The following is a 9,250-nucleotide window of genomic DNA, read 5'->3' on the forward strand; positions in this document are numbered from 1 at the left end:
GGCATGAGCAGTTTGGTCACCTTGACTTTCACTCTCTTCAACAACTTTGCTCAAAAGACATGGTCAAAGGTCTACCTAATATCAACTTTTCTAAGGGAGAGTGTTCATCTTGTTTAGTGGATATGAATCTCAAGGAGAAATATGATAAAGGGAAATATTCTTAAGCTCCAGTTGTTCTTCAGCTAGTTCAATGGTATTAGCAAGACCTTTTGTAGTGACTTTAGTCAGCCAAGGCTGCTACATACTCACATTTTTTGATGACTTTTTGAGATTCACTTGGGTCTTCTTCCTTCATCATAAGAATGAAGTGGTTCATAAGCTTCAAGACTTAAGGACTCATGTTGAACACAAGTCAAGAAAATTCATCAAAGTATTAAGGGTGGACAATGAGAATAGATATGTAGATAGAATACTTAAGAACTTTTGTAGAATTGAGGGGATTGATCTTCAAAACTCATCGGCATTCAATCTGTAGAAGATAGATGTTGTAGCTATGAGGATTAGGACTCTCAAGACCATGGAAATTTTCTTGATTAAGGCCAAGTCTCTTGATCCTACACTTGAAGTTGAAGCCATTAGCAGTGATACTCACATACTTAATAGATCTCCTCATCTAGCCTTAGATGGCAAGACTCCTTTTGAGGCATGGTGTAGTAGAAAACCAGTTGTGAGTCACCTTAGAGTCTTGGTTGTCCAGCATGGGAAAACTTATCCTCTAGGAGTTACAAGGCACTGGCACCTAGGCCTTGTACCTTCATCGATTATGAAGACAATGTGAAGGCTTATAGAGTGATGGATCTAGAGACTCATGAGATTTTTGTGGAGAAGGATGTTCATTTTGAGGAAAGTTCTCCTAGCTTGTCCTCTACTCCTCTCCACACATCATATATAGTGGAAACTAATAGTGACACCAACGATAGTGCTTCAACAGGTTCAAGCATGTGGGATTATATCAACAATTTTAGTGAGAGGTCACATCAGTCTAGTCCACATGCTTACATTGCTACAGTGAAAGGTCCATCTTATCATGGTACATCTCGTCTTCCAGCTCCAACTTCAATTGACTTGGGATACAGTCTTGACGACTTACATCTTCTCATTGATGATGATTCTTCTACAATTGTTGTGAGGGCTCACTCTAACCCTCATGTCCATTCTCTACATGATCAATCTTCACAAATTGGTGTGATTGTGGATTCTTATGAACAAAAATTAGTGGAGATCTCTTTTTCAGTAGAGGATACAGATGGTTTAGTGAAAAATGTTCAACAGACATCCTTGACCAATCTGCATTCATTCTTTTTAGCACAATTGGAAGCAATGAACTTCAACTTTAGCACAGGGATACTTGAGTAGGTTTCAAGCCTAGCACACATCTTTAGGAGTATCCCTTTAGTATTGTTTCTTCCTAAGGGGAGGAGCACCATTTTTCATTCATGGACTAGCTTCTTCATCGAAGCGGCTTTCACTTGTTGGCATTCTTCTTTTGGGAGGGAGCCTATTCTATCTCTCTTCCTTCTTTCATTCTCTTTTGTATATATTGGATGTATGTCATAATGGGGGGGTCTTGATTATTCCATCCATCAATGCATCCTTCTCTATCTCTCTTTTTGGGGGAGGGTTTTTCCCATGAGGTTTTTCCTCTTTCCCTGCTTTATGAGAGATTTGCATTTTTATTATGTACATGGGTACCTAATATGGCCTATTAGTCGGGACCCATTATGCATCTTCATCCTAGTTTGTAAGTTTAAGGACATTCCCCTAAGTTGCACTTAAGGGGGGGTGTTGGTGTAAATAAGTATTTACTTATTACACTTACATAAGTTTACTTAGGTTAATACATTATTTAATTATTTTTCATTATTATTTTTATTCGTGAGACACGTAAGAGTTTCTACACCTTTCTGAGTTTTCATGTAGACAACACAGGAGTACGCAACTCTATTTAAGCACATGGTGTCTACAACATTGTTTTGCATATCACACCCTTGTAGGCCTATCCTCTCATCACCGCACTTACTTCCATGCTTAATGGAGGATAACCCATATCTGGTGGACATGTGCTTGGTTGTATGACACATCATAGTGTTGATTATGAGGCATTCTAGATGTATCTCAAAGGCCTTTATCTACAGGCACTCCTAGTGTACTTTTACATTGGACATTACATATTACATTAATTATGACATTGTAATTTTGATCATACTCTCTCTCTCTTTTTGGTCTACTGTGTGCTTGTGTTTGAGTTCTTAGTTCCTAGGTGAATTTTTCCCTTAGGAAAATTCTAACAATATCATCCAGTCAGCTATCTTGTCCAATAGGATGTCACCTTTTAAACGAACATTCTATAACAAGTCTAACAATGGCACAAACTATAATATTAATTCTAAGAATTTTTGCACCCATGACATCATATGCAACATGGCATATATGCATCATGTTCCACCAATGAATGCACTCCAATTCAATAAAGCTTTACAACCTAGCATGACTTGGCATCCTCCTCAAAGCTTGGCCCCACTATGCCACATGGTGCATTGTCACTTGCCCACATTGTTTAAAATCCATGCATGTTCAAAATGTAGGGAAGCATTATCTATCAATTTTACCAAAATCGATGGTGAATTAGAATCTTCCTTCATTAGGATCTAGTTAGCCAAGTTAACCAATGAAAAACTTTCTATATGCTCTAGCTCATATAATAACTACCACGAGAGACACATTATTAATATCCTCTGAAAGAGTGGGTCCATGATGTCACTATGTGCCATGTGTTGAACAGGCACTTCTCCACTTTATATAACTAATGTGCATTTTCAAATAGTGGGGAAGCACTAGCCATTGATCTTTGAAATATCAATGATGTCACCATCTAAGTCTAAAAACCTACTAATAGCACATCGCATGTTGTCATCTTGGACAAGTGTCGGCACGACACTTAACTGCATTATTTAAACTTCAATCAATTTCATCAAGCAGGCAAGTGTTGATCGTTGATTTAGCATAGATCAAGAGTGTAGAAAAATTGATTGCAAAATGTTATCCTTATTAAATGAGTCAGCCAATGACATCACTAAAAATTAGATCATGTGTTGATGAGCACTGAAAACTCTATAGAAAGGGTTTGACATATCTGACAGTCTGTAGACTTTGCAGCTCACTAATATTCCAACATCAGCAAGGGTTACATGGTGTAAAGACACTTGCCTACATTTCTTAAAATTCTCAGACATCCTCAATACCACTTGGGAACTTTTATGGTCACTGGAATTTTCAAAAGCCATCATCCTCTATATTTTTTGTTAAGACACTATGTTGCTAATAGTGGGATGTAAACTTTTTTCGATAGTGACATAACAACTCATTGAAAAAGTTGGATTCCAATGACACAATTTGCACTTCATTATTCTTGGTTCCTTTTCTGTTCTAATAGTTTTAACATGGAAAAAGTGACTAAAAACTTCTGACACCATGTACTTTCAGGTCACCACACCTCCATTTCATGACATTGCTAGTCAATTTTGTGGTGGTCCCTATGTCTCTATACATAAAACACTTGCATCTTCACATGGAAACAATGCAATTGCTATAGATCTTGTAAGGATCAGACGGTGGGAGACAAAAGAAAAAAGGCACTTGGGGGCACAAAATATTTAAATAGGACATGGAATATTCAAGATTTGAAAAGCTTCACACCCGAATAATTTTAAAAGGAATGCAAGACTTAGCTTTTGACAGATTTTTCAAAGGTTATTAATGCAAGGCCAAAGGATCAAAAACCCTAATTAGGAAAATAATGAGTTCAATTCTAATTTTTAACCAAGGATTTGGAAAAACTTATTTTGTAAAAATTAGACCAATAGATCACAACAAGTATTAAATGGATGATTTAAGGAACTTTCCACAAACTTCTAAGATGCTACCTACACACTTCAATAAATGGAATGAAAACTATTTTTCTATTTATGCCACCTATGCATCTTGAAAATTTAAATTCCTCTTTTTCTCCTTTTTAAATTTTTTTTTCTATTTTCTATTAGTTTTCTTTCTATTTTTTTCACTTTCTCTCTCCTCCACAATTTTTTTAAAAAAATTTGATCACACCCCCTTTTTTGTGATGCAAGATGCTCCTGCATCAACTACTAGCAAGGAGATTTCAAAGATGTAAAGCCAAATTCAAAGATAAGTTACATATCATGTGTTTTAATTGCAATGAGGTTGGTCATATTGTTGCTAGATTTCTAGAGAATAAGAACTATAGAGGTGGAGACACATACACAAGTAGAAGAGATGAGGACAACAAAGATTACAAAGACAAAGACAAGAAGTCTTGCTACATTGCAGAAGAGGAAACTAAAGATGGATATGTCGATCATGATGATGAAGTGGTGTATGTTATAGTGAAGGATGATTCTAATGAGGATGAGGAAACTGTGCTAGTGTCTTATGTGAACAAGAATGAAAGATGGATCATTGATAGTGGGTGTTCACATCACATGACTAGAGATAAAAGTAAGTCCATTACTTTGAATTATATGATGGAAATACTGTAAGGTTTGGTAATGATGCACCTTGTCTGATAAAAGGAAAAGGTTATATCAAACTCATAGAAAAGATTTTATGTGACAATGCTTATCATGTTGAAGGAATTAACTATAATTTGTTGAGTTTGTTACAACTAAATAGTTCAGGTTGCAAGCTTGAGTTTGAGAACAAGATTACTAAGATATATGATATTGATGGAAAAATAATGGGAAAAGATGATCAAACTAGAGTTAAACTATTCTATCTTGATATGGATAATGCCACTTGTCTAGCTATTGAATTTGATAATGTGTGGTTGGGTGTTTTTTAGTGGTGAATAATCGTAATTTTGGAAATTTTAGAATCTTTTTGCTAGAAATTTGGCTGATAATTTAAGATTTAATGCAACCTAAATTGCCACATTTTAATTAAATTTTGTTCTAAAATATTTAAGATCACTCAATAATTTATTTTATTAAAAAATTTAAACTCAAAGATTCACTAGAATATTCGATACATGATTAGTTTTGGTTCACCTAAATATTATGTATTATTAAAGAAATTAAAATTAATTCACCAATAATTATCATAATTATTAGTTACTTTAGGGATATATTACCAATATTTAGTTTTAACTATTGATTTAAAATATAATGTAATTATCCTTATAATTTCCATTAGATAAAACATGTTCAATTTTGATTTGTAATATTCCATGATGATTAGTGAACTTTCTATTATTATTGAGATTCACAAATATTTTTTACTCAAAAATAATGATTCCAAAAAAATTGCCAATATAAATAATATTTAAAATAGACAATTTGAAAGATTCACAAATAAAAATAACTTGTTTTTCTAAATAATGAAAGATTCATCAATAATTTATATATTTTTTCTAGAGGGGAGTTTCTTAAAGTTTACCTTGATGTGTGGTTATGCACAAGAGGTTATGTCATATTAATTTTGATAACTTGGTTAGTATCAATAACATGAGAAGAGTCAGAGGTTTGCTTAATTTGAAGAAACCTAACAATACAATTTGCAAACAATGTGAGTTAGGCAAAAAGAAAAAGTCTAGTTTTAAGAGTAAGACTCACACCTCTAAAGGAATTTTGAAGATTGTTCATACTAACTTGTCTGGACCAATTAATGTGCAAAGAAACAAAGGTGATAAGTATATTATATTATTTTTTGATGATTAGTTTAGGATGATGATAGTTATGTTTCTAAAACAAAAATTTGATGAGTTCTAAATGTTTAAGTGGTATTTAGCAAGAGTTGAGAAAGAAATAGGTAAAAGCCTAAAATGTTTGAGATTTGACAGAGGAGGAGAATTTACATCAAATGATTTTGAGATGTTTTGTAATGACAAAGGAATTAAAAGATAGACATCTGCTCTTAGAACCCCTCCAAAAAATGGAATTTCTTAAAGGAGGAATAGATCTATAATGGATTGTGCTAGGTGACTCATGATGGAGAAAAATGTTTCTTTAAAATATTAGAGAGAAGCTATGAGTACAATTATTTATACCTTGAACCATGTACAAGTCAAGAAAGGTACATATTCAACATCTTTTGAACTATAGTATGGATACTTACCCAATGTAAAATATTTTAAGGTATTTGGAAGCAAATACTATATTCTTAAAGATTTTAGGAATGGTACATTAGATGAAAAAAGTGAAGAAGGTATATTTCTTAGTTATTCTTGTTGGTGTTTGAAAATGTTACCGGTTTTCAATTACCCTGATGAGAACAAAACAGATCTAGGGGCAGCTAACTCCCATTTTCAACATGCCCATTCAGACATCAGGCCAACTATAAGGCTAGACCCTTCTTTTTCTTTAGGCTCTACAAAACCTAGGTGGGTAGACCTATAGATTCTTTATATGGTACCAGTGATCAAAGCATACACTGAATCTAATATGAAGTAGATAAAACCCTTATTTTTCCTGATAACTCATGAAATAACATCAATATATAATAGCTAAATCTAGATCTAGGAATCTCATAAGCTGAGTGAGGGCATTCTATTATAGATTTTCAACATAAAAAGTAAAGATCATTTGATTAATGAACCTCCAAAATGCAGCAGTATAACCAGTGATCCTTTAACTGATCAGTGCCTAATCCATTGGGGCAATTCCATGAATTCAAAACATACATTTGTGACATCAGGACATATTTTGTATACCTAGACATTAGATCTATCTAACCACCTTGTGATTTAGACATTAGTGTTCATTCAGATAACATTCTCACAAAATATCCTTCTCAAGTAACCAATAACCTTGTTTAAACATATCAAGCATTTACTTGGCCCTTTGGTTCAACAACAAAATACATCAAACATACAACCTAAAAGGGATGCGAATGGGTCTCAGATCTTTGTTCTAAAACCACATAAGACTTACAGATTGATGAGACAGGAGACAAGAACCAGAATGAAACTAGTGAAATTATTGTTCATATGTATTCATTTCCTTGAAACTATACATTCAGATGCACAAAATGAAAACATGAAAACATGTAACACATCAGAACTTGCTGTATTATTTGCACTACTACTATTCACATGAAATAAATATGCTGAAGTATGGTATCATAGTCAAGGAAAAAAATTAAAACTAGAACTAGAATAAGGTCTCACAATAATGTGCAAATTTTCTCCCCAGAACTAGAACCTACTAGTTTCTCAATCACAAAAAATTGGAACCCTTCAAATGACAGAAAGAAAGAATGATATAGACAAGAGTGAATTCCTAGATCTGATGTACAACTACCATCTATCCACTTGGAATTCAATCTTTCTCAGTTGAATCACCTCTCTCTTCTTTCTACCATTGTGATCTGATTTGATTTTTATTAATACTGTCATTGATCTGAGAAATATCTCCATTGAGATGATGAAACCTTGATGAGTCATCAAAATATCAGATTACTTACTGAAATGCTAGGTAAAATTCTAGCTTTTACTAAATGAATCTAAACAAATTCAACCCTAACTACATTTCCATTGCCTTTTAACCATACCTAGGTCATCATCATGCTAGGAATCAATTCTGAACTTCCATACCTAAATACAGTTGCAAAAAGGCAACTTGATAAAAAAAATCATGTATCCTGTGCAAAAACCAACCCCAAAATTGGAAAATTTAATTCCTCCTGGTTCCAGTGGTATATTGGAGTGCATATCTAGCGTTTCACAAACGCCCAGAATCTCAATTTGAAAAATGCTCCCCTGGTACAAACTATTCAGATCTGCTACTTTGATATTTTAAATTTTTTCAAAAACTTAAATCAATCTAAGGTTTAGACTTCTATTAAAAAGCCCCTATGATTTTAAAACTTGTTCACGTGCAAACCCTTTTTTTAAGAAAATAATTAAAAACTATTTTTTACATTCTTCAAATTTTCTCCTATCCTTTGAATTTGGGGTCAAACCTCTGTTGACCTGGTGACAAGTGTCACTCCTTTATTAGCTCAAGCTTGTACAACTAGGCACCACATCATTACTCACTGGTCCTACCACCTAAGCACCACCCGATTCCACATGTCATTGCCACCTGAGCGTCGCTGTCTCGCTATGGTTATCCCGTGAGCATCTTCTCTTGGCGAGGTAGCGATGGCCGCACAATCACGACACATGTCACAATCTCCTTCACTATCACCACATCATTTCCAGTTAGGCCTGCTACGTCAGCATTGCTATCTCGCCATGGTAACCTCCTTGCATCTTTTGCATGGTGACATAGCGATGATCATCGGATCGTCCATGTATCACGATCCCAACACTTTCCCACCACATTAGCACGTGTATAATCTAGTTCAAAATTGTGCATGCATCACCTTTGATAATTAGATGACATCATCACTGGGTCCCACCTGCACAAGCCTACCTTTGAAAGCACTCTCTTTTAAGACATCAAGTGTTTAGCAAAGATTTGTATTTAAAGACTTAAAAACATTCCCACACAAAAAATATGGGATTAAAACCTTTTCCCTGTGGCTGTTCCCTCAGCATATGCATTAGATCTTCCTTTTAAAACTTGTAGCCATTTCTCTTTGAACATGTCTTTCTTCCCTTTTAAACATCTGCATGCTTCCTTTTATTGCATGTGGATTTGCTTGTGTGGCTTCTTATTTAATGCGTGGTTCCTCTGTGCACATCATGGAGTTTTATCTAATTGCACCCTTCTCTTATCCTAACTGCTTGGTCTTCTTGTTTTACAATCTTTGAACACTAGTCATCTCTTTGCTTGATTGATTGCATTTGGTCTTTTTCTGCCCTCTCTGCCTTTATTCTCTTAAAAAAGTGACACCTCTACTAATTAAGAGTTGGCAGATTACCTAAAACTATAGCTTGGCCTTTGTTATGCATGGACTCTTTTAATACAAACCATGGATTTGTTTCCTCCTTGCATGGAATGCTCTCTACATTGACGCTGCTTGAATTATGTTGATTGCTTTGTTCAATGTGCAGGCTACCTCTTTTAATACTAGCTTCTTCATTATTTGGACTATAGCTTGCTACTGATGAGATATGCCTCTCTGCTCCTCTTCTATCATATATACAGCATGAGAAAGCTACCATGTCCTCCTCAAACTGAAGATGAAAAGATTTATATTTCCCATTATGCTTGGAACTTGCCTTAGTCATGCACTTTACTAACTTTTCTTCAAGCGAAGCAATTGGCTTAGGAAATTTCAATGCTTCATAATT

Source organism: Cupressus sempervirens, chromosome 2, assembly GCF_028749045.1.
Source record: "Cupressus sempervirens isolate cs-2001-9-10 chromosome 2, ASM2874904v1, whole genome shotgun sequence".
In the NCBI taxonomy this organism is placed as follows: domain Eukaryota; kingdom Viridiplantae; phylum Streptophyta; class Pinopsida; order Cupressales; family Cupressaceae; genus Cupressus; species Cupressus sempervirens.